Source organism: Contarinia nasturtii, unplaced genomic scaffold (assembly GCF_009176525.2).
Source record: "Contarinia nasturtii isolate CC-2019 unplaced genomic scaffold, AAFC_CNas_1.1 Cnas_scaffold_129, whole genome shotgun sequence".
NCBI lineage: Eukaryota > Metazoa > Arthropoda > Insecta > Diptera > Cecidomyiidae > Contarinia > Contarinia nasturtii.
Genome location: NW_022197486.1, coordinates 6,233,042 through 6,260,527, shown reverse-complemented (window position 1 = coordinate 6,260,527; position 27,486 = coordinate 6,233,042). Strand labels below are relative to the sequence as shown.

The 27,486-nt window shown below is 34.6% G+C and overlaps 1 protein-coding gene across 2 annotated transcripts in view; it reads left to right on the top strand.

Moving 5' to 3' along the window:
• Positions 1 to 697: 697 nt before the first annotated feature.
• LOC116340584 (cell wall protein DAN4-like) overlaps positions 698 to 27,486 on the top strand; it is a 77,686-nt gene continuing 50,897 nt past the window's right edge. The window contains exons 1-2 of one of the 2 annotated variants that reach the window (XM_031767168.1): positions 698 to 733; positions 5,674 to 6,257. The gene's annotated coding sequence lies outside the window, so the exon portion shown is untranslated. Of the gene's footprint in view, positions 734 to 838; positions 880 to 5,673; positions 6,258 to 27,486 lie in introns of those variants that run through there. The other variant, XM_031767160.1, reaches the window with a different exon arrangement.

Genomic DNA, 27,486 nt, shown 5'->3' with positions numbered 1-27,486 from the left:
CAACGTTGAAACAGTAAATGCGAACAATTAAATTATTAGCATTCAGCTTAAACCCTTCTATTGTTTTTTTTTTTTCATCGACAAGTGACTTTTGGGTGCTATTTTCAAAAAAAAAAAAAAAATATTTCCTCTTTTTTTTTCGCATGCATTCTCTTCAACTAAAAACAAAAGCCAAATCACCTGTATTATTCTGTGGAAAAATGCATTCCCATTGTGTTCGTTTATTTAAAAAGTAACCGGCACGCATACCGTATGGCATTAAAGATTCGTTCGGCTGCAATAACAATAATATGAAGGTGAACTTTTCTCGTAGTACATACAACCACAGGAATAAGTGCTATCCGGTTCATACCGATACACATCGACATACTCATGCACATCGTATGCGGCATACACATAGAGAGAAAGAGAGCGTAGCTGCTATTCAGCGTAGCTAAATATACACTGAACACATTGACAACAATGTGCGGTATACACTCATATGCTGATTTTTTTAGGTATATTACACACCGTTATTTTTCTAGTGTGTTTTAAAAGCAGCAACAGCAGCAGCGGCAGCGGCGGCGGCGGCGGTGGCGGCAGCAGTAACAGCAGCAGCAACAACAACAGCAGCAGCATACATATGTATATAGACAGATTTTGTCGTTGATAATCGTACTTGGGTAGTATGAAGTCAGTATTGTTTCTGAGCAGTCGAAGTCAATTGACGGAGCGAATGCAAGCATAATTTGCTGTTTGTTATATTTTTTTTTTCGTATTATAAAAAGGAAAAAAAACTAAAGAGAACATTTTGTGTGTGTGTTAAGAAAAAGAGAAAAAAAACGTCGTTATTTTGTTTTTAAACCGAAAAAAATTTTGTTTCAGTTTCATTTTTATTGTGTATGTTTTTAAATTTGCTTTTGATATGATTTTATTTTGTAGCAAAATGAAAGAAAACAACAGAGAAAAAACTTTGTTGAATGTTGTGTTGTCATGTTTGTGATTTCGTTAGTAAATTATTGAAATTAAATTTAAAAGTAAAGAAAGAAAGAGAGAGAGAGAGTGAAAATAAAACTGCCATCGCAAAATTCATCCGCGCATATACCATTTTTTCTCCTTCTTCATCTCAATTAAAATCGAAAATACATCCGAAAATGTGTGTTAAATACCGATTAAATAAAAGAAATTCGATAACGGGTCGGTGTTTGTTTTCGTAAATGATCACACATAATCGAAGTGGCAAAAAACGATGAAGAGGAACGACGACGATGACGAACCGCTTCACAGCCCCCCCAACAAAAAAAATCAATGCAACCAATCTACTAATTGATTGTATGCGAAAGTAGTAATTTATTTTTGGCGTGAAATACGGAATTAAAAAGAAATGTGCGATTTCTCCTGTATTTTCTCTCTTCCCGACATACGATATAGAGAAACAATAAAAAAAAACAAAGTATATTTACAAACGGCAATTCATAAATTCACAGTTCAAATTACATCACACATTAAAAAAAATGTTGTTGTTGTTGTTGTTTTGGGGCCATACACACACTCGGAATTTCATCTCTCATCGTCTGTTGTGGCTGGTCTTCCGCGCGCACGCTCTCATTCTCTCTATTTCTCTCTTTCAACCGCCCGTTATCGTCAAATGTGATTTCCTGTGCGGAAATCCAAAGCTAGAAAAATAATACGAAACTAAACCGCATGCATATCATATACAACATTACAACACCGAGCCTTGTCACCCTTTCGTTTACTGAAATTGATTAGACAAGAACGAGCAAATTTCTTCTGTGTGTTTTTTTTTTGCAATATGATACATGTATGTAATGTGTGAGCGGTGCTTGTGCTTCACTCTTCAATTCGATTTTATGCCGTCTTGTTTTTTTTGTACATGCAATTGCATGCAATTTTGAGCGCGCCATTCATCGCAAGTGTGTGATTGTGTGCAAGTGTGAGTGTTTGTGTGAACTTTTAAAACGCAATACATTGAAACGTGAATTTTCGATAGAGAAATGCGTGTGCGTACGTGAAAAGTATCAGATATGTATCCAGATGGGAAAGGATGTATTTCGGTCTGATGCACTTTCCGCGCGCGAATGTGTCATCGTTGTGTGTATGTGTGGCATTGTGTGTGTTTTTTTATTAAATACATAAAAAGGTGCTCAAGTGTATGTGGATCGGTTGGTGTTAGTGTTGTCATGTTGCAAAATGGTCTGTCGCAAGTTTGTGTTGCATCTTTTTTCTTTGCGTTGCCGATATCACTTGTCGTCGAATTTTCAATGCGACAATTTGTTTGTTTATGTTTTCATATTTGCCGTGTGCGATGCGTCGTTATTTTGGCATTGGCTGCCAGGGAAACCACATCCCCGGCATCTGTGTGTATACATACCGTATATCCGTACACATTGTGCATCCTTTTGCAAAAAGGCGAAATTTTCCGTTTATAGCGTTCAACGTGTCTGTGTGGCTGAATCAAAACAAAAACATTGAACCGTATATATGCGCATGCCATGCAATATCATCTTTTCAGCTCAGCATTTTCTCCGTTTTATTCGGGTTTTTTTTTCGTTCTTCACTTGAATGGGTGTGCGCATTCACGAACGCAAAATTTTATACGTGCCTCATAAACTAAGGATCATTTCTCCGCTGTTGCGTGTTTGCTTGTATAGTGTGCTACAAAAGTGTGTGTGTTTTTTTCTCTCTCTTCTAAATCGGATCGGCTGGTTTTGATCGATCCTCATTCAACTCTCGATCATTCGACAAATCCATTGCGGACGATAAGAACGAAAATGAGAAAGATAGAGAAAATGAATCAGCATATAAATCATTTTAATGATGCATTCAAGTATAATCACACAAGATGCATTAAAAGCCGAAAAGAAAGTAAAAATCTTCTCTTTCTTTTTTTCATTATTATTTCTTCTCGATTTTCTACACTTGTTTTTCTGATCGGTTAGTTAGAATGCTTCTGAAGCAACCGCAATCGTGTCTGTGGTGTTGCTCGTTTACTTATAGCCATCAAGCAGTGAGCGCCATTTAAAAGAGTGCTCATATTCCATTAAGTCGACAATCTAAGATCGAGAGATATGTATGAGTGGTTATAAATTTGATATCATGAATATTTTTTAAATGTAATTGAATGAAAGTCCATTTCTTCCGTATATGGTATCAACTTTGATATCAACGGTTACGATTGAAAATCACTTTATTTGATTGCCATTGAGATCGTATTCCATTTAGTCGGTATCATTTTCAATCCCATTTCAATTGAAATCAAATTGATGGGAACGATTTAATTATCAGCTTTTCTCACACATCACATAACACTTTCAATTCATAATGACAAATTAGATCGTAAAAATGGAATCGAAATTTCTATAGGCTTCGGTTCGATTGATATGGGTATTCGAATTGTGTTGTGACTTCTTGGAAAGATATTTCATTTTTGAGAAAGTCAATAATGCGTAAATTTACCTCTGACCGATTTTGGAACCCGTCTCTTCCTATTTTTTTTCTCTCTCGATCGGTCTTTCTTCAATCTCTCACTCAGGCTTGTGTGTTTTTCGCTTACATATCTTATATGATATATTCTTTTAAAAAATATACTAACATAAATAGGCGTATGTGTCCGCTGACATACAAATAAAGATGAAAAAAGTATCGAAATCAGGGGAAAACTACTAGTACATCGTAATTCTTATCATTTAATCTAGTACAGAAATAATTCCTTCAAGTGTATGGCATGCTATGTAAAATGTTGGCGAACAAAAACCTTACAAATTTGTCGGAATAAACCTTATAATTCTATGAACAAAATTACATAAATATGAGATAGTCAATACGAAATTTGTAATTCAGATTCTACCCGATAGGTGGCGTTACGGTTTGGCACGTCGCCATGTCTCTTATATACGTGTCATTCACTTGAATTCCTTAGAATTCACAACAATTTCAAAAAACTATCACAAATAATTCAAAGTGCTTAAAATAATTTCAACCATATGAAATCAATAATAAATATAAAAATGTATGAAATGATTTGCTACTTTTAAGCAGAATTATTTTCTTTTATACTCGATTAAATTACGATATATTTATTAGTTTTCCCCTTGATCGAAATCAATTTTCGGCTGATTGAAGTTTTACTCTTTCATGGTGCGAGTCGTCCGTATCGGCATCGGCCTTAAATCTTTTGAAATGAAATGTTTTTTTTCCTCTCATACTCTCTGGAGTAATTTTACCATGTAATTGATGACTTAGTGCTTTCCACTCCCATTTGTTTTTCCATCTGTTCTCTTCCAGTTTCGACACAGGTCGTTTTTGTACATCTTTATTACATTTTTTTTTCGTTTCGTTCATTCTTGGTTTAAGTGACAATTTTTTTTTTGCTTTCCCATGGCATTGACAATTTTAAAAGCGATTATCGTTGTTCTTCTGAGTAGACCGTATGGTGCTTGATTTTGTGCCTCAGAAACTGTTTTACAAGCGACACACAACACGGCAGAAACAACATCACCAACAATAAAGAAGTTTCTTTTATTTTTGTGTGTGTGACACGAAAAAAAAAATCGAAGCACACTCAGAGCATTTATTTGCATGCAATGATCGTATATCATTGAGCAATGCTTTCTTTATGGAATCGCCTCAATATGTATGTCTTTCTTTCTCTCTTTCTCTTTCTGTTGGTTGCTCGTCGAGTTTAGCCAATGTTTGACCCAAATTTATTGTGTTGTAAAGTCGATCGACGACATAAAAATCAACAGCAACGACAGTAGAAAAAAGAAGCAATAGCAGTAGCTGCAAAAGAAATAAGAAGAAGAAGACGAAAAACAAACCGAAGACATGCAGAATGATAAAAATGAAAAGAGAAAAAAAGTGGACAACAATAAATACAAATGCGAAAAAAGGGCGAGCAAAATCTTACAATATACGCATTGAACATACAACACGCATACACACAATTTAAGCACAGAGAATGTGTGAAAACGTGCTCTGATCACATGACACATTACGCACACACGCACATATATATATTGAAAATGGTACAGTGCTCGTGTGGCCCAAGATCTGCACAGATGAAAACGATCGAATTTGACAAGCACATTGAAGATGACACAAAGAGAAAGAACATTCGATTGTTTGTTTTCTCTTCTGGTGCTTCTTTTGCGGCTCGGTCAACTTCGGTGGAAACAGAAGAGAAGCCGTATGTTCTTGTACGCATGTGAAATAACCAGCAACAACCAAAAACTCATAGACCCAAATAAATCAAAATAATAATAAGTTCGAAAAATCAGCTCAATTTGTTTGCTTCTCTTTTTTTAAACAAAATTAATTTTTTTTGCTTGCATCTAGTTTCAGAAGGATCGATTATTTATTGTCGTTTTATTCATTTCTTCTCTATCTCGTTTGAAATATGCAAACAAATAAAATGTTTTCTCTTTTTTCGTAACATGTTTTATTTTCGCTCTCTTTCGTTCGCCGGATTTGAAGATTATTATTTGCATTGTATATTTCGTTATGTCACTATCAATATTTGTCATCGAGTGTGATTTGCATTGAGCCGGTTTTTTTTAGTTTTTTTTTTCACTTTTCGTTTAATTTTAAATTCCATTCACACTTTTCACTTCTTTTTGCCTACATATTTGATATATTTCCATCTATAATTATTTCCATTACAATTTTTAATTACAGAACTGTTTGCGGACGAACGACACAAAACAAATGCGGCACAAAAACGATTGCGCCAAAGATTGATTGAATTAATTTTGAGCGTAAGGAGTAAAAAAAGGAACAAAAAAAGAATTCAAACCGAACTAAGAAAGTGACACAAACACTAGAAGAAAAAAAAACTAGTTTACATTTTCTGTGCAATTTCTTTTTTTCTGTTCTTAAAAATCTTCCATTCTATACGTTAATATGCAAAACGTGAAAGTTTGTTTTTTTGTGGTGTTTTAATTGGTAAAGTTTACTTGAATAAAAGTCAAGTGCTTCTCTTATCCAATGGACTTTAATCGAAACGAATCTCTGTATTTCATCGAATTATATAAATAAATATATATATTGAAAACTTGTGCAAATCAAATTCACCATCAAAACAGCAGGGAATCAAAATACACCAGCGAAGACGACGACGACCACGATAACGGCAACGGTACAACACATTACATAGTCTTATGTACCCTAATGTACGTACACTCATCACATTTGCATGTGCCATTCATAGCACCCACACTCAACTTCTCGTCAGCTGGATAATTGACTCGGGGAGATAAGCAGTAAGTAAATGTTCACAACATGATTTTCTTCTTCATTCAACTTTTTTTTTCTCTCCGTCATTCGCCTTCTCAAACGAGAATGAAAAAAAAGAGAATATTGTATATTTGAAAAGAACCGCTTGTGAGTTGATATGCGCGCGCGTGTACTCATGATTCATTTTATTAAAATCAATCTATTATTAATTGGCGCAAATATCGAATTTGCGCATCAATGAACTGTATTCACATACGCAAATCATGGTATTGGTATACCATACACAGTGGTACGAATGATTTGATTGAATTTTGAACATGATTCGATGGAGAATACGAAAAAATGTGCCATTTGATCAAAAACGTACTAAAGTGGACTTCTGATCAGATCTTCCGATTTCCTTTGACTTTTTATATGTTTTCAACGTAAACAGTGTCAAATTCATGGAAAATCTATTGCTTAAATTCAAAGATAAATTGTATTGGATGAGATCCAGTTACTGTGACTGAAAACGGTGATTACGTGCGTGGTGGTTATGTGAAGCTAAACATTGGCTAATCGATAGGAATTCATCAAAGCGACGATAAGCCACTGTAACGATGCACGTCAATCACACCGTTAAACATCATGAAACATGCTCCATTTACTTTGAATTGTACTTTTTGTTATTCTTCTTCTCTCTCTCTCTCACACACACACACACACTCTCGGTCGCTGCGAAAGTATTGTACAAATCATTTTTAGCGCATCCTCTTTGTTAATTCAATGCCATCGACAGAATCTTTTATCATTTCAAAAATCCGTTCAAATTGGTTTCATACTTTGGCCGATTCCAATAGAGCAATCGAATTGATTGAAAAGAAAGGCGCACATTGTCGGTCCGGCAAATGTGTGAAAGGCATTTTTTCTTTCCTTGAAGCACTTTCATTCGTTCAGTTCATCGATGTAATCAAGAGTCAATTAGGGTATGAATCGATATTACTTGTTATATCGTAATTTATTTGATGATTTCCAAAACCTTGTGCGCATACCATAGCATTGAGTCGGTTGATTAAAAGCATTTGCTTGTTATCAGACAGCGGCAACGGCTCACAAACTGAATATCATCTTCAAGTCACGTTACATCTAGCATTATATATGACGGATAAGTACGGAGAAGGCGTAATGCGTGAGCGATACGAGCAAGCGGTAAACAGTGAACAGATACTAATATTGAATGACCTATGAGACGGATATGTTATTCACACGGGATCTGAATATGGATCAAACGAATTACTGACTTCTCGATTTAATTTGAGAGGGTGTGTGCATGCACAGAGTAAATGTGGTTAAGAAAGGTATTCAATTTATGATATTATATGTACTGTCTTTATTGCGGACAATGAAGCAAAACCGATTTGACAGCAACCACATCAAAATTGTACATCCGGCAAACGGCGTAAAATGGCTCATGTAAATTTATCTCTATTCACAAACCGGGCTGAATAGTTAAGTACAATATAATAAGAACGAAGATGTTTTATTCCGAAAATTTCGTGTCTTTGAAATGAATCCATATACCCTTTGCCCCGTGGTGTTTTTCACTTCCTAGGTGTCTTGTAATAAGTAAACATTTCATACTTTCACCGCAATATACTAAGTTATACAGTATCGTATGCATCACCAATAAACATCATGTACACACCGCTGTTGGTTCGGTTATTTAATAAAACAAGCAGCGCAAAGTAATATTTTCATTAACCCTTCGACAACAAAAATGGCTACATTTTAATGAAAGAAGAGTAACGGCCTCGAAAAAAAAAATGCTTACTTTTTCGTAATTCATTAAAAAATAAAGCATTTTTCCATTATTAATGAGAGACATGAAGTGCACTTGAATGTACGAACAAAAAAGAAACCATGTTTCGCTCATTCACTCAATCGCCTTGTATGAACAAATGTTTTTATTACAACGGATTTTAATTTATTCATTTTGGCTTGTCAATTTCATGAAAAAAAGCGTACAAACGTGAGGTTTTTCTTCTCTTGCATCATTGTTGTAAGAGCCAGAACCGTGCCTTGACTGTGGTAATGCCAAAAAGGAAATGTCTTATTCAAGTGATGATTTATTTTGCGCCTTAAATTATAATTAAACCGATCTTCAATCAAAACAATAATGTTTACAAACATTCATTCATTGTCTAGTGCCTCGGTGTATTCAAACCACAACGAACATTCTCTACAAATGCATACTCTTCGCCCATCTTTCACAACATTCGAATGAACAAAATAAGAAGATGAAAAAGAAACTTTGGATTAATGACATTTTGAGTGGTTTTGCTCCCGCTCTTCTTTCCCAATATTCAATTTGTTTCATTGCATCTTACTACGAAAATTGTTTTTAATGTTGTTTTAAATTCAAAGATGATAAGGTGACATCACTGATATGATGAGACATAGAAAGTAAATTTACGAAGTAGACGACAGACATATTGTCGCTTACTTCGGTGTTTGTCTACTTCCATTCTAACTCAATGTGATGTTATTGGTCTCCGACTGTCTTCTTTTTGCTACTTTTATCATCTGTTTTTTTCAAGAGAATGATATACAACTCGGGGGAACGAAAAAAGAAATAAACTTATTGAATAAAAGAACAAGTGCTTGTATCAAAATGCGTATAGAGAAATGATCATCACTGCCGCACACAATAAAATTTGTAGAGTGTCCGTTTTTTATTTAACTTGATTTTCAAAGTTCATCATTGCCAGTGCTCATCTTGTTGAATTCAATGAATAAATAAAGATATTTTATAAATTTTTTCCAAAAAATCTGTAGTGAAAAGCAAGGAGGAGTTTCCACGATTATGATACAACAACGGCACGTTTTTTTGTTTGCGATTTGTTTTTCTTTTGCTATTCACGTTGCGTTGCCGCAGTCCTGAGAAGTAAAAAGATTGATTAAATATGAGATAAATATAAATTATATAACAGTTTCATTTGCATACCTCTTTCTGGGATTTGAGACAATACAAGAAAAAAAAACGAAGTACATAAAAAACTGAGACTTTTTGTTCTGGCACTTTTCGATTTGGCGGTCATGTCGGTCGTGGCCGGCCTCCAAAAGTCATTTTTAGCGCCCCCACTTGACATAAGGATATATGCGAATTGAATGAGGCCACTTGCAAATCGTAAATATTAGATTGGAGTGGCTAAAACGGTCAGAAATAAAAACACAACCAAACTAAACAACCATATGGTCAAACACAATTCAATCAATTTCGATCAGAAACAGTGTGAATGACTTAAAAAAACATCATCGACATCGGCTCCAAATCTAATTAGCTTAAGCTTAAAAAAGTGCATACCATGTGGTGCCATTGAAAATAGTGGTGAAAAAAATTCATTCTCTAATTATGAGCCAATATTTATAAGATTCGGAGCCAAAAAATGGCCTAAAACTTTCCATCACAACACACGGAACAATTATTTACCAACTATTTCCATCGTAAAATGCTTATCAGAAATGTGGTTTCGTTACTCTTCACCTCGACCGATGTTTTTTATTTTGATAAAATACACACACAGCATCATCGGGTAGCACATAACAACAGTAGAACCTAGTAGATTTAGAATTTATGTTATTCACCATATCGTGGTGTGCTACGTATTTGTTTGGAATTCAAGTCCTCGCTTACTACAATTATTTGAAGAAGACGAAAAAAAAAATCATTCGTTGCGGCTGAAAAAGGAGTAAATATTGTGTAAGCGTGAAAACGAAAACAAAAATTACACACGCACAAAAACGCGCCGAACATTTCGGAAAACATAAAAGTAAATAGCCGCCACGAAAAAGAAACAGACAGATCGAGACTGAATAGCAATCATGGCAGAGAGTAGTACGAAAAAAAAAATGATATTTATTATTCTGTATGTATATATTGATGTAATCAGCGGCATAATCTATCGATAAGCAAGCATTGAATATCAGAGTCGGTCATGATGTCGTGCGGTGCTAGTTCTTATTCGCAAAAACGGGAGCAAAATGAAGCGAGAGAAAAAAGCCATACCATATGAATACGATCTATGTCTAGCATTTACTATTATCAAATGCGCAATTATTTCGCTAAGGGAACGAATGATCGTTGTACCACACGAATGCCATTGAAACGAAACGGAAATTTCCATCCATACCGGGTGTTTCAAGTGCTTCAGCTTTGTCAGAAAATCAATCGACTCCCCAGTGATACTTTACTAGTAGTAAGCCAAATATACATGAAACACCCTGTATACTGGTTGAGGAATTGAGAGATTGGAGACTGAACTACACCGGATATGTTAAATCTTTTGTTGAATACCGTGTGTGTAATGGCATTGCGCTCATTTTCATCAAATCATTGACGAAAAATTTCATCTTCATCACACATATACAGAAAAAAAAACACTAAAATAAAATAAAACTTGAATATAATATCATCATCCGGAATTTATATTAATAACGTTTTTTTTTCTCTGTCGAATCCCATCATCGTCCGAAAGATTCGCGTCTATATGCACTTGTACATAAATGTTTCAGAAGATATGTGTGTATTTTGCATTCATCACACTGGCCCAAATACGGCGTGTGTTTTTTTAATTAAAAATTGCTGAAGATCAAACCATCGTAAACATATACGAAGCGAATTTAATTACAATTTTTGCTTAATGTGCATTATGAACGAATGGAATGGCTGGCCGGCCATGACGATTCATTTATTCGCTGGTGTTGTTTTTTTCCGTTTGCAACACCATTTTTTTTGGTCATCATAAACAATTTGATGACATCCGAAACAATTTACCCAGACGAATCCAAAGAATGTTGATTCCGAATTAAGAAAAAAATTCGGAAAAACAATGATGATACTATTCATAGATGGCAGACAGCAAAACAAAAATTGAATTAAACTACATAAAACCATTTGAAATTAATATCAAAACAAACGATCTTAGCCAACACTTTTTGTTGCTCGAACAAAAATCAAGTATTGGTACGAGAAAAAAAACTCTACAGATAAAAACAAAAACAATATTTCAAGATTTATTGACAAATATAAAATCTATAAAGTTGGTTTTTCGGATGTGTTTGTTTTTGCGATGAGTCGCTTCGTACTTGCCATTGGATCAGAGCATCGAGATGAAAAAGAAAATAAAATCTATGCTTGTGTGCTCCATTTTTTTTTTATATTCCCCGATGACATTTTCCCCAATATATCTTGACGATACGAGATTATACGATTTGAACGAGAAATATTTGTTCGCCACATACATCTACATCTTTTACGATTTACAAGTTTTCTTCTCTTCTCTTTTCTCTATTCGGCGCATTTAATGCGATGTCTTAAAATCAAACAAATCGTCTATTGTAATGCAAGCCACTGACATAAGAAACACGCACTTTCATCACTATGACTATCTGTTCAGTCAACAATATGCATTGCCTTCGCTTCCAATTGAATGGACCAAAAAGGATGAAAACTTTACTGGCTTCTTGTGCCAGTTAAATGCGCATGTAATATTATCACATTGGACATTTATCTACCGCAATCGCTATTAGTTAAACGAAGAAAACGATTCAGACACTCGCATTCATCGAGTGGTTGTACCAAATAATAGATGTATTGATGTAAGACTTGAAAAAAAAAAAAGAAAAACAATTCAATCTGTTTTTGGCGATAAGGAAATTGCCCGAATTACTATCAAATGGTGGAATTTATTATTATCATGCGTAAAACTTTTTCATGACTAGACTGCAATGGGTAGTAAGTGATTGTTTGTCATTCCACCATTCTAGCTTCTTCACTTTGTTATGAAATAAATAGAAAGTCGTTAGAATTGAGCTTGAAACGGCAATCGCAATAGCATCATTCATGATTAAAAAGTTTTTTTTTGTTGTTTGTTTGTTTGTTTTGAATGAAGAAAGTTCATGGACGCTATGTGTCGACCGGCTGCTGGATAAAAATAAATACGACTAAAAAAGGGTGCGCCGAAATGCGAAACGAAAAAGGTCAGTTTGACAGTGAAAACATGCACACGGACGCACACACACACGTGTATATAACGAGAATCAAGTGAACATACTTGAACCGTTCGCACGGAGTTTTCGTGTTGGATTCCTCGTTTTTTTTTAATCTATCGTCGTCGAATGGTGTCCCGAGTAAATAAAAAAAAACAAGTGCACTGCAACCAATTCATGCCAAAAGCCAAATAATCTACATCTATATTAGGCAATTAGATTTTGGTCAACGGTAATGAATGAAATGAATGTTCCCTTTCAACTGAGAATGGTTCACCGCATTTCAAAGCAGAACGGTATCATGTTACAGTATTTAGCCAATCGATGCTGATTGTCAACCTAATTGAGTGAATACCTATATCATCTGTATCTGTTTGTGTTTGGTAGTAGATGTAATCGGTTGGTGTGTGCAAATGACGCCATACGACAAAATCAAAAACATATATATAAAAAAAAAATCCGAAAAACCTTGAATCAAAACCAAATGTATTTCTTCTTTTGATCTCAATTTGAATGATGAATACACATTTTACATTCACTTGAAGGTTGACTTTTATTTTCTGCCTCAACTTGTTCTCTTTTCTTCGTCTTGTTAGGCTCGATCACATGTGTGCTTTGCTGAGCATATGATTTTATGTGTATGACAGTTTTCCTTTTGTTTTGTGGCGTCAAGTGTGTAGCATTAATGGAATCCACACGAAGAACACACAAACGCACTTACAAAGTGGAAATTGCATCCACACGACATTTATGTGACACATTGTTGAAAACCGATCTTTCTACAACTTCATATCAACAACTTTTTTTTTATTTCGTCTCTTTGCCAAAGCGAATGAGGAGAAAAACATGAATTAAATGACATTCAAAGTGATGTGAGATTGATGTGACATCGCGTGTAAAAATTATCCTTTAGACATTTAATTTATAGTAGCCGTTGTGTATTCTTTGTCATTCAATGGTGTTTTGTATGAGAACAAGCTACGATGTGTGTTGATGCTCCCATACAAAACAGCACCATTGAATGTGACACGCCATTTTCTAAATAAAGATCAAAAGCCGCAACACAACAATGAAAATAACAGGCCCATTTTCATAATTTTATTTAAATGAATTTTAATGCGTACGGATACAAAACTCTCATCTTGTTTTGTTGCCCGAACACGCTTCATTCCACTGAATATTGAATTCATTCACAAACACACCCAACGTACCAAACCAGACAGACAGACAGAAAAAAAGCATCAAGAATATCAGTTTGTGTCTTGAAGAGATTGCTTTGAATCTATCGAAACAGGTGTGTTTCAAACATTCACAATCTTTATAGCTTGCTTTCATTAAGTAGATTTAGATTCAGTGCTTTTTTTCGTTGGTTTTCTATTCTAATTTGGATTCACTTTGATGTGTGGCTTCTATGGAAGCCAACTGAGAGGTCGATTTGTTAGACAATTTGTTTTCAGTTTTAAATGGATGTTTGATGCTTCTATCTCTCTGCCACTACTGGTTAGCAATTCATATCAATCTTTCGAGAAATTTCTGATCAACACTGTTGAATCGCTGACACTCATGTTTATTTACAGGCGGTAAATCATTGAAATTGGCCAATGCGCCAAATGGCAAATGTCACGCAAATTACAACGCCCGTTTTGCAAAATAAAAGCAGCAAAAACACAAAGAAGATGGAAGAATGTTAGCGTTTAAAAAAAAAACGAAATGTAATAAGTTTTCGAGAAAACCATGACATTGATCACGGTATGTTTGTGAATGTAAGTGTTCACATGTGTGTTTTGTGCTGATGAGAGCATGTTGCTTTGATTTGATTTTTTTTTTACTTGCTCGCGGGTTCGGCTCAATTCTAATGATGATAATGATTAGCCTCAATCACAGTTTCGCAGTTGTGCTACGAAATCACTTCTCTTCATTAAGCTGGATACTTTGCTCTTTAGTTCGCCGTCGTCACATTGCTATTTCTTTCATCATAGAACTATTTTTTTGTAGCATTTCAAGTGGCCAATGAACCTGAAAAATCACTTTAATCACTTCTATTCTTCGATGAAATGGCAACAATAATGTTCGGATTGTTTTTTTTTTTTTTTGGTACAGTTAATGATGATTCCAGCATCATTCTTTTTTTTTATATTTTCACTGGCCGTATACGGGCTGTACCAACACTCAAATGCGTTTTTATGCCAATCTACGATTCTTTTCAATTATTTTTATGGCCGTTCATTTTCGATGTAGTCGATTCAAATTGATTTTTATAGATTTGCCGCGCAGCCATTGTACGAGTTCATTTGTTTCTCTTTTTTTTCATTCTTTCGTGTTATTTTTCGCAATTTGAACCTATTTTTTTATTCATCTCTCTTTTTCTTTGTATTCAACAATATTTAACCAAAATGCTTTTATTCAAAGTTTATCGAATAAAATGGATTTTTCTTTTTGTGTTTTTTTTTGTTTTCGAATTGATGACCTTTCTCATTCAGTCATACAAAATCCATTCAATCAAAAAGAGTTCTGGACTTTTTAGTGATATAATCCAGTGTTTTGCACATTTTATCAACAGTTTTGCATTTACAATATTAACATGTTGATGGCATTTGCATTGAGTTTAGTAAACACGGTCTGAATGACAGAATATCGATTTAATTAAACAAAGGAAAAAAACCGGCCACAAAAGATATATAACAGCAATAATATTGGTTTGCCAACGTCATGTGGTCTTTGTACGCGCAAAAAAAAATACCGCCAGTCTTACTCGTGCGAATTGCCAATCATATGGTGAAGTGGCTCGCCGAGGGGAAATGATATAAATCACATCGTGTAAATTAAATTAAGCATTTTGATTTCGTTTTGCAGCGAATGACGAAAGGGGATACAATAACAAGTTTTATACCATTGTCAACGCATATTGGAAAATGTATATATGTGTGTGTATTTTTATATGCCGTTGTTCAATTTTGCATATTAAAACTAAATAGAAATAGAAAGAGAACGAGAAAGAGAGAGAGAGGAGAAAGATTTCGAGCGTGCGAATTTGTGTGAATTAATATTTAGAACATATGAAAGTTTCGATTCCTTTCTCCGTTCCACCGAAATGTTCTCACTGAATTACACACACACACACACAAGGTGTGTACACTTTTTACAGTTTGATTGTTGTTCCTTTCTTCAATGCCCCAACAATTCCATCAGATAAATGAAATGAAGAAAAAAAAATTCAGCATCGCGTACAATCTAGAGAAAACGAGTTTATGAATTAAAAAAAAATTTATATACACACATATTAAATTGTTGCTTTTTGCATGCAAAGCTCTCTATTTAAATATTTATAGTGAGTGGAGGTCGCCATAATGAAAACATACAAACGAATCTTTTTATATATACGGTTTTTTTTCGTACAAAATATTAGCCGCATTCGCCAAATGCAAATGTGAGTGTGTCAGCGAGTTGCCAATAAAAACCGAAAAAAAATATACACCCAGACACACAGAATGAAACGCATACATTTCATATTTTTTACTTTTTTTCACTCTGGTTTGGTCGATTGACTAGTTTTTGATAGTTACCTATTGGAATGAAGCGAAACAAATAACTCGATTTAAACTGGTTCACCAAACCAAAAGAGGTGGACTTGTTTTCTTTAACCGTGCGTCTAATTACAATTTGTTCACACAAAGCGTACATTCGATGAGATTGGATTTTTTTTTCGTCTTTATTTTGTGTTCGATCTTGATAAAAGACAAAATCGAGTGTGGATTCACGCCAAATCTTTCTGGTTTAACGACATGTCACTTCAATAGAGACATTGAAATGAAATTTCAACAACAACTCGCCCAATCGAATGAATGCACTTTAAATTGAAATTGTTTTTGGTTGGTGTTCGATTTTCAGATTTCAAAAGCTTCGGATTTTGAAATACAGTCACTGTACGCATCAATGATCAAATCCACCCGAAAAGTGATTCATTTCAAGTTATTCGAAAGGAATTTCCCGATGTTGATAGAGATTTGATTTCAAAATGATTTGAAAGCATTTTCCATGGAAAAAATTCCAACGTCTAGCAGATAAAACGCATTCTGTACCAGATTAAAGGTCATAACAATTGGATTTTTGTATATTTAACTTGAGATGACTCATCGTCAAACAATGTGTAAGAAGGTGTATCGTTTTCCAAAATCTCTGTTTAATAAAGTGCGTGCATCATAAGAATCAAATAAGATTTCACAAACATTTATGATATGATGTGATCAAAAAGTATCGCTTTTGACACATTTTGACAGCATCAGACTCTTTTTTTATCGTATTACCTCTTTTACATGCAATAAAACATAATCGTTTTGTGGGGGGCTCAGAAATATGTGCATTGTTTTGAATTATAGTAAGATCAAATCGCCGCAGGAAATCCACATAAAAAACATTGCATTGGCATCTTTTGTTCTGATATGAACGAAATCAACCTATCATCATTTCCATCATATGAAATCATTTTAAAAAGAAGAAATAATACGCTTTTGAGCCTCTTGTCATATTTTTTTTTTTCATTGTGTGCCTTTCATTGAAATGGTACTTTTCTTATATCAATCATTAAGTCATAATGGGTTTTAGTTCATTTCGATCTACGTGCTTGTTTTGTCTGGAGAGTGAAATCCGCTTCCGTTTCATTTATTATGATAATCACGCAATATGATCTAATGACGTCATCATCGGCAGCGACAGCAGCAGCATCAAAAATTGCACTTGCTGTCTACCACAGCGAAAGTAATAAAAACATCATGATGAAGCCATAAATCAATTATAAAATATTTTTCATATTTTTCACATTTGTCACTTGAAGCAATTCAAGGCTGATTTAACATGATGACGACAACAATGACAACCATTTAAAAAAAAAAAAGATATACACACATTCGCTCATCATTCATTTGCCAAATCCATTTTAATCGGTTTATCCAAGTAGCACTTGGTTCATTCGGAGTGCCGCATTTGATTCATTGGATTAAATCTTGTTATTTTTTCCAATTAGCTCGGAAATATTTTTAAATTTATCCCATTTTGGCCACTTTTTGATGATTTTTGTTATTAATTTGTCATAGTTTTTGTTGTTGATGTTTTTTTATTTACATGTAATGATGAGAGAGACAGAAAGAGAGCTGTAAAAAGAGAAGTGGAAAAAGGTATGGATAATGGATTCGGATTTCGATGGACAAAATCCGTTGATTTTGGCCCATTATTGAAATGATGTTTTACAATTTTAATCCGTGGATAATTGTTGTCCAAATTGAATTATTTGAATGAATGCCATTGAAGTTGATAGACCTCGATTAATTAAACATAATTTATGTTGATTTGTGTGTTTTAGCGAGAGAGAGAGAGAAGAACATTGCGAATGGAAAAAAAGCTATGCGTCCACGTGCTTGGCTTAAGCAAATGAGCTTCAAATGAATTGGCTAAATGTATTTAAATTAATGAGATTTTTTCTATTCTTTTGGTCATTCAAAAGGCGATATCGAGATAAGCATTTTATTCCACGTTAAACAAACCTTTTATCCTAGTAAATGTGGTCGGTGACCAACCTGATTTCGTACTCATGATAAAATATTGTTTAGAACACATTTGCCGTCGAACAAAAATGTTCTTGCCCTTCAATGTAAGTACAATTTTCAAAAATCGGCCAGATATTCTCTGCTGCAATCATTCGGTGGTGGTGTTTTTCTCTCTCTCTTATTTTCAATCGGATTTCCGGCAAAGTCTAAAACAGAAAAAAAAAGAAATCCATTTTAACGGTTGCAATCGTATTGATATTCGCTGCATCTTCTCGTTCAAGATCTTTACATTTTCCATGTCATTAATTTCTCTTTTTATTCTATGTTTTCTTCATTCGTGCCCATAGTGAATACTGAAAAGCTGTAGATTTACGATAATTTGCATGTGAGTGTGCTTTTTTCTCTCTCTCCATCTTATTCTCTATCTCGTTGTTGGTTTTGCCCAGGGAATTTTCCATTTTGGTGTGAAATTTGCGCAATGCAATTTGTAAATCTTTGAATAAATTTCGCCATAATGATCTGGCGCACTCCGTATTTGTTTGTTTGTTCTTCCCTCTTTTTTCCCGTTGCTCTCGGGTTTTTATTTCAATGGAATTGAAAATTAAACAAACCGCTAAAGAGATCCACGATAAATTGTATGTTTTTGTCTCGCTGTTGGGTATTGTTGGTTCTCTGGTTTTTTTTTCATGTATGTTTTGCGACGGAAACCCTCCAAAACACTCTCTCATGTTTCGAAGAAATTGCGCAATAAAATGCGTTACTTGCATCAGCTGCCTATGTGTATTTTGTTTTGATACTTCTGTTGTTGTTTTACCAAAACCAAAATTATTACACAGTTTGCATAGAGCAAATAAATAAGCAGCAAGAAAAAATAATACAGAAAACAGCTTTCCAGATGCACACGTCATTGCCAAGCATTTAACTAAAAGAAAGTGAAGCGATTCACATCTATTTCATTACGTTTTACAGCTTGAGTGTTTTCTCTCTCTCTCTCTCTCTCTCTCTCTCTCTCTCTCTCTCTCTCTCTTCTCAGTTTGAAACATTTGAAAAAAAAAACCTAATCAATTACTGATTGCACTAAACTATAAACTAAAATTGAAAATCCGCAGCTGGAAACTATGTATTACATACCTAAAACCCACTGCCGAAATACGATGAAGGAGTGAGAAAAAAAAATGTATGTGAGTATGCACACGTATAATCCGTGCGCTCCAAAATCAGGTGCCAGTCGATGTAAAATTATTTCACTGTGCTCTGCCATTTTCAAAGCTGCGTTTGGGATTTTTTTTTTATAAAACATTCGATGAAATGTATGAACATACAAGTGCAACTAGCACTCGAAATGATCACTGTAATATACCAAAAGAACGAACATTTTTCTCTCCCGTAAATCGTGTGCACTTTTCGAAAAACTAGTAGGGGAAGGTAAATAAACAAACAAAAAAACAACAAACACGACGAAAAATTAATTTAAAAAGTTCATGAATGCCAGTGGCATTCGATTGAATGACCGAAAACTTTAATCGAAATTCACAAAGTTTCAGTTGCAATTGAAACAAATATGAGCAAAGTTTTACGTTTCGATATCGCAGCAGACCCGATCCCATTGCTGACGATGATGAGTGTTTGTCGCCACACGCCAATTCCTAAATTTCAACAATGCAAATATATAATGCACTCAAAAATGTTGAAAAGTCATATACTTCAGGCGCGACTTGGTTTTTGTTATGATGCGTTTGCCCAATATTCAAAAAGTTCAACCGAATTTCAAGAATCGATTATGCGAAAAAAATAAAACTTTTGGCCTAGTTTGAAGAGTGATTTTTTTTACTTAACTTTTTTCATCAGCAGGTGCAGCAATTTTTCGGTCATTTTACATCACTGTGCCAAATCAAGAAATTAATCGATACAAACGAATTGGCATCACGGAAATAAACAAGTGGTGATTACATTGAGTAACCGAGTGGAATTTTTTGTTTATTGCGCCGTCATCTCGATACAAGCCTTGACTGCCTTCTGTAATTCTTTTTTTTTTGCATTTTGCGCACTCACTTTCGTCTCATGTTTTCACGGTTGCGCTTGAAAATTGGTTTGCGTGGGCGAATTTTGCCATTGTATTGAACATCGAATCTACAGTCGCTGGATCGTTGTTTTTTCTTCTCTTCTTCCCTTCTCAAAATATATCTTAACATTTTCTTCGCCTTGATTTCTATGCCTATTTCGATTTCAATATTATATCTTTTTGCCTTTTGTTCGTCTACTTCGTTTTGCATGTTTATTTTTTCATGTCTGTTATTTGCTTGCTTAGTTCATTTTTCTTGTCGATTGGTGTTTCAGATAAATCTCGTCGTGTGGCTCATTTGTTCTCGTGTCTGAGTCTCATTTACGCCGTTAAAACCCGTTAGTAATTATTTATCGCAAAGATGATTTCAACTTGTGCAATACTTGTGTGCGAATTCGATCATTTTGAAGACGCGAATAATTGCTCAAACGGAAAATTACACACAGACCAAACTCTTGTGCCCGCATTCTCCCATTCACGTATTGTCTCGATTGTTGTAATCAAACCGACGAAGTAAAAAAACAACAACAACAACATAACAATTAACAAAATTGATGCGCCTTCAATAATCACAAGCAATTGATTATGCGTCTGATTCAAAATAAGATAGACTTTATGAGCTGAAAAATTGCTAATTATTTTATACCCCATTGGATTCGACCGAAGAGCGAGAGAAAGAAAAAAAAAACGGAATTCTGTAATGAGTCTTAATGGGATTCTCGCCTGATATACTTAAACTGATGTAACTATTCACACAATGCTCAATTCATTTAGCCAACTTCCAATTTTACTCCCAAAAGAGATGATGAAAAAAACACACATATATTTACTAACTCGCTTGCACATCCACCAAATAAATTGTGTTGTCATCTGGAGAAATTGTGCTATAGCTAAAACTATTTAAATGGCACGGCAATTGAACTCACTAAACTTGCATGCATGCTACAAAGTATGTGGTCTGAAATATGCCGATCTCTCACTTACACCAAATTTCCACTCTCTCTCTCTCTCTCTCTCTCTCTCTCTCTCGCTCTCTTTAGTTCTTTCTTTGCTGTCGCTCTTTTCGGCGCAATATTCCTTTTTCAGGCCCATAAAATAGCGGAAATATAAAACCGAAATGAAAATGCAACAGCAAAGAATGTAAATGGGGCCTCAATTCCTTGGAAATTTCAATGATATAAATGCATTTGTGTATATATAGAAATGTTGTGTATATTTTTCAAATATAGATAGATTTTCCTGCACCTCCAGCCACCGCCGCCGTCATTGTCGCCACTCTGCTATATCGTCGTTGCAAGAGAATTTACATCGACCGTGTGATAATTTATGCACAGTATAAAATTGTATGAAAATTAGAAGCAGAGAAGTCTTTGCATTTAATGTTTACCACTTCGCATAATTTCCACGGCGGCACCAGATCTACGCAAATATTGTCCTTCATTTTGTGTATATATGTGTGTGTGTTTTTTGGCAAAATTTGAAATGCATTTGTGCATATGTATGCAATGGTGTTGGTAAATTGCATTGAAAGGCGTTTCATTAACAGAACGGAAATGGGTTGACGCGTAAAATAAACATATAGTTGAAATACGGCATCAAATGGATCACAAATAACATTGCATTTGGCATAATTTGAGCCATGTGTATCCATTTCTCTGTCTCTTTCTTTCTCTCTGTCTTTATTTCTCGTCTTTTCTATTTAATACCGAATGAAGAAAATGGAGCCCACACACAAAAATCGTTAGGCAATGTGCTCGTCCGAAAATAAATCATCATAGGTCGTACTCCCTTCCAACATCTATTGATTTAATTTGGCAAGTGCAATTTAATGAAACCGCTCGGCACATCAAAGCCATGTTATTAACATTTAATTAAGTGAATTGAGTCCGACTCATGTCGCCTTCATACCGCGGATGAAAATGTGTTGTATTTTTGTTACTTGTCACGAATAATAAACCGTTTGTCTATGCATGCATCATTTTTTCCATTGCCCATTTTCTCGGTCATTTGAGTGTCAACCAATTCTCGTGTTGATTGAAACTACAATAGATGAAGCATGTCTTGTAATTTTCAGCAAAAAAGAACGAAAAAGAGCTATTTAGTGATTCATTTAATTCACTCGGATGCCATCAATCGTCGCTCAATTCCAAAAAATGATGATGCATTCCGTTTGTACGATTTTCATTATTATTATTTGACTGTCACAAATGGCACTCTTGGGTAAAAAGAATTAAGATCGCACGTCGCACAGAGACTGACGACGCGTTTTTGTTTTTAAACAAAGCGACAGAGTTTATTATAACAGAGCAAACGAACGAATAAAAAAAAACTCTTTTTTTCTCAAAAAAAAAAACATATTACACAGTGTCGCCACATAAATGTGACGACGAGAAAATTCCATTTGAACAAAACGTGTGTGCCGAATGTTTTGCATCGTCAAACAACACGGCGACTAAATAAAATGGTCTGTGTCGAAAATGTGCAAAGCATCATTGTCACCAGCCAACGTCAGCAATACACACATGCATAAGATTTAATTTTTAAAGTGGCACACATTTATCATCTGCGGGCCAAATAACATATCCATTGAGATGGAAAACACCGAAAAATAATTACGCAAAAAGCTTGAAACACACACACACTCGATTTTATTCATGAAGTATTGGTCCAATTTGTTGGTTGCGTTCTTTTTTTTGCTTCTTTTTTCGCGTCGGTGATGAAAAATATATGAACATCGGTGGTAAAAGTCTTTATTTGCCAAATCAAACATCATCGCGTCGTGTGACGCTAATAATCGTTGAAAGACGGGAAAAAATAACGGTATTCGTTCACGCGACAAAAATTCACACATAAATTCCACTCTAGAAATTCATGATAAAGTTGAAATTCGTTCGTTTTGCTTGAAAATGCTTTGTTTAACTTGCACGCTCTAGCAACTGAAAAAAATATACATACACAAAACAACAAACAATTCTGATATTTACACACATAAAAAAAAGTTTATCGTAATTAAAATGAATCAACATGCGAATAAATATGTTTTTTGCACTCTTCTAGTGATGAGAATTTTTCTGTCGTCACTCTAAAAAAAGTTCAAACCATTTTTTTATTCATTGTCCCATTTTCTGAAACAGAAAAAAAATATGATTGGATAAATTGCAATCGAAACATGCAATCACATCGATTACATCAGAATATGATGAGATATGACATTTTTGTTGGAGGCAGTCGCCCTCACTCAGCTGATTGATTCAGATATGTATGGTGTTTTTTTTTTCATTACTCGTCGTCTTCTTCAAATCAAACCGAAGATTTGATCTATTCGTCTCATAAATTAAACACAAACTCCCATCGAATGATGTAATCACCCAGTCAGCCACATGCTTACAATCGTTTCATACATGTGTAGTGTGTCTCATTCTCTGTCTCTGTCTCTTAATCAAGTCCTCAAATTGAGTTGCGGTCCATAAAATGAGCTACGGCTTGTGACTGTCAATGATTGAGCACTGTGCACTGTATCGTCTGTCTAATTTTATCTGACTTCATTTAAAATTCTAATAAAATTTAGATCATGAAATAAACCAAATTAATAATTGTAACTTGGTTACAGAGCGTTCATTTCATTCATTCTAGTTTTTAGTTCTATGTTAGTTCATGAAAGACGATGTGTATGTGCTGAATTGAATTTTATTCACATATCGCATAATTGATTTTTATAGTGGCGTACACACATGCTGCCTTTTTCATTTCAATCACTTATACTCCTTCACTCCAACCGAGATAAGTTTAAAAAAAAAAAAAACTAATATAGTTTGATGAAGTAGATTAATTTTTACCTTCGAGTTGGAAAAAAAAACTGAAATAAACCATATGGAACCGTTGGAAAAATCTTATTAAATTACGAACAACAACTGAGGTACTTCATATACGTACGAACCAAAACAGAGTCAATTCATACGAAAAACAACCCAATTGCAAGCAATGTGTGTAAACAATGCAACGGAGTGGAGCACAAGTTTCGCTTATAATTCGGGCAATGATGAATGAAAACGGAAAATACCAAGACGCCTTAGATAAAATTGCAAACGACCGTATGATTTATTTATCATGGGCCATAATCAGCTGTAGAATGAAAATGAGGAAAACCCAAAAAAAAAAATTATTCCATTTTGTTGCAAGATTTGTGCTTGCGATTCTTTTTTATCGTTATAAACTTAATCTAATTCGTTTCTATTTCGCTATTCATGGTGGCCATGATATTTGAGGATTTATTTGACATTCGGATTTTAGAAAGGGATCGCTTTTCGTTACATTTGTTTATTCAAAATAATGGTTATTGTAGATATAATTAAAACCATACCCAAAGTATTCAAGTGAAAATTTCGAACACAAAAGAAAATATCGAGTACGGTAAAAAAACTTGTATCAATCAGTTTCCTAGCGTCCATTTTCATTTCCAAGAAGAAACACCGTACTGAGGCGCATACAGCAAGTTTTTCGTCTCTTTTCTTGTAAATTTTCACAATATGTCAAGTCCTTCCGTCCCATCGAATGAAAAAAAAAAATCTTTGCGTCCATGTAAAACAATGAGCGAAAGTAAACGAGCGAAAGTCATCACCACAAACTTGCGAAAGGAAATGCGAATCGAATCGGTAGCAAAAAGTGAGGACCAGCATCGAGTGAATCGTAACATCACTGCAAACAAATGTCAGACTTTAGACAGATTAGCCGCGTCTTAGGCTTATGGTGTCTCTGCTGCTTTTAATTCAAGTTTAATCTTTTGAATCACAGTTTGTGCTCACTGTCGGGGGTCACTGTGTGTCATCTCCTCGATCTTCTATCTTATCATTTGTGTATTTGAACACATTGTATGTAATGCCGGTATGATTAAATCCCAACAAAATCGAAAGCATAAAATAAAAGTACTTACTCTGCCTCACACTGTATTCAATTTGTTTATTGTACGGATTTGGTGGTTTAAGGCATTTAAATTTTGCACGCTCTGTATGAACGCTCTTACCGCACAATTTTTTTTCATTTTTATTATTCAATCCTTAGTTGGTTTTTGTTAAAAAAAACACACACATACACAGATTTTACGCGGGTGAAAACAAATTGAAAAAGTACAAGAAAAAAAAACGATTTCGAGGTGTCGATGTGATTGGGAAATTTATTGGTCGTGCTCCGCGTCTACGGTGGCGGTGTTGGCGGTTACATGAAATGGAGAAAAAATAATTCTTGGTAGAATGAATGGGATAGAAAAGACAGAATGATTTATACAAATAACATGGAGCGCGAATGAGTAATTGTAATTACCTGACGTATTTCTGAAGAGTGTTTCATAATTACACAATTCTCGACACTAACTGGCGTCATTATTGCGCACACTCTTTCTCTCACTCTCTATCTCGGCACTGTGTGTTCCTGACGATATGCAAAAAAAAAATGAGACGACACAGAAAAATAGAGCGTAAAAAAGATTAAACCGTAGAAACCATAATCAAAGAGCGACCGGGTGAGGTAGGCCATTCATTTTCGTTTCAATAAATTGATGCTAAGAATGGCAATAATAATAAAATAAAACAAATGAAGAAATAAAGTCAGCACCAAAATGGATGGATGGCAAATAATCACATGTATATGATAATAACGGAGCATTTTGAATGGAATTGAACGAGATAAAGTGTATGCGAATGTGTCTGTATTAAATGTTGTTGTGCGAGACATGTTGCACACACACACACACTTGAACAATGTGAGGCAATGCAGAAACCAACAATGAAGCAAAGCCGAAGAGGAATATTGTTGAAAATGGTGCAGTCGCGATTTTGATTGTTTCGAAGCAATTGGCTTCATAACGAATAAGAAAACGTAATTCTGATTTGTTTTGCCGCCACCATTCTCAAACATCGACACATTATTATAAGTTTTATTTTTCTTTTGTTTTGTTTCGTCTTCAAGTTCTTTTGTCTTTGGCCGTCTCGTTTTGTATCAGTTCCTTTTTGTGCGTCTTATTGTCTTTGTTTTATATAAATGTCATGAATGTCTATGAAACTGGATTTTCTCTATGAAATCGATTGAGAGAGAGAAAAAGTGATACGGACAAAACACAAGCGACATAGCACCATATATACATAGTGTATCACAAAATATAATGGAAAAGGCGGAAGAACAACGTCGAAAGACAGTACTGGGCATGTTTTCATTAAAGTATATATGTACGTGAGAGAGTGATAAAGAAAGAAAAAGCAACGAAAATGGCGAAAAATCACGAATTCTTCATCAACGTCTCGTAAATGTTTAGTTTTTCTCGTCTCAATTAAGATGAATCGCACATTACACAGATAGACAAATATAAATAAAGAGTACTCGCCAAATATGTTGGTGCCGGAGTACACGAATTGCTGCCACTGTTGCTGTTATCATACAATTAGATCGCATTCGCAATAAAAGTCAGAGTGAAATTTTCGATGATAACAACGACACCGTGTAGAACAAGAATAATGTTAACCGGGCAATAGAAGCGAACGAATAAATAACATAAAATAGAAACAGAATGAGCCTTTTGGTCGTTGATCACACAACTGATCTAGATTAGTTTTTTTCTTCTTTTTCTTCGTATTTGTTCCAAGCAGTTCGAACCCATATTCTGACTTTAATCAGTTTAATGTAACGATTGATGCCATTTATAATTTAATTAGAGTGTCTTTCGTTGTGATTTTATTCGGATCAAGGTTTCACAGCAATCGTCAATTACGTTGGATTTGTTTCGTTCTTTTTTGCTTACTTTTTCGCATGTTTTCGCACATTACATTGAAGCAAAAAAAAAGAAGAAGCGGTATTTATTTCGATTGCAATTGTTGATTACCATTAAAAGTACTCTCTGATTAGAGTAATTCTGTTATATTGTTAGCATGGCATACATGCATTTAGATATGAACGCCAGAAATAAATTCGAAATTGGCGATTTTTTTTTGTTTGCCGTGCACTTGACTCCTTATTCATTTGTTACCAATTTCCTGAAAAACTTAATTTAATTGAATTGGGAAATTCGTGTCGAAAATAGACGAAAATAAATGTAATGAAAAATAGCTCAAATGAATAAATACACATGAAAGAGACATAGTTGAATACTCGAATGTCAAAAAGAGTGTTAAGAGCAAGAAGAGATTGAATGAAGTAAGCGATGCTTCAACAACAGGCTACTTTATAAATTAGTTTGACAACCTTCATTTTTATGTAAGACGTACGGAGCGTCGGTAGATGAGCCGTGAGTTCATGTGCAAAAGTCACATTGCATCGCATCGGCCACGATATGGACGCGCCAAGACCATTTAAGACGACATAGAGCACAACGAGTGAGAGAGAGGGAGATATAGAGAAAAAGAGACGAGAGACGAACAAATTTATAATTTAATGAGCAAACAAATCCATTTATCTTGTTTCCAGGAAATCATTTCAAGATAAAACGCCAAACAACACTCTTGAGCCACAAGAGAAACGTACATTACGCGCTCTGCTCTGCTTATCCACAATCTTATAATATATTTTTATTCTTTCTCGCTTTCGCTTCACATCATTTCGTAAAAACTATGAAGCTAGAAAATGTGAATGAATATATTGTGA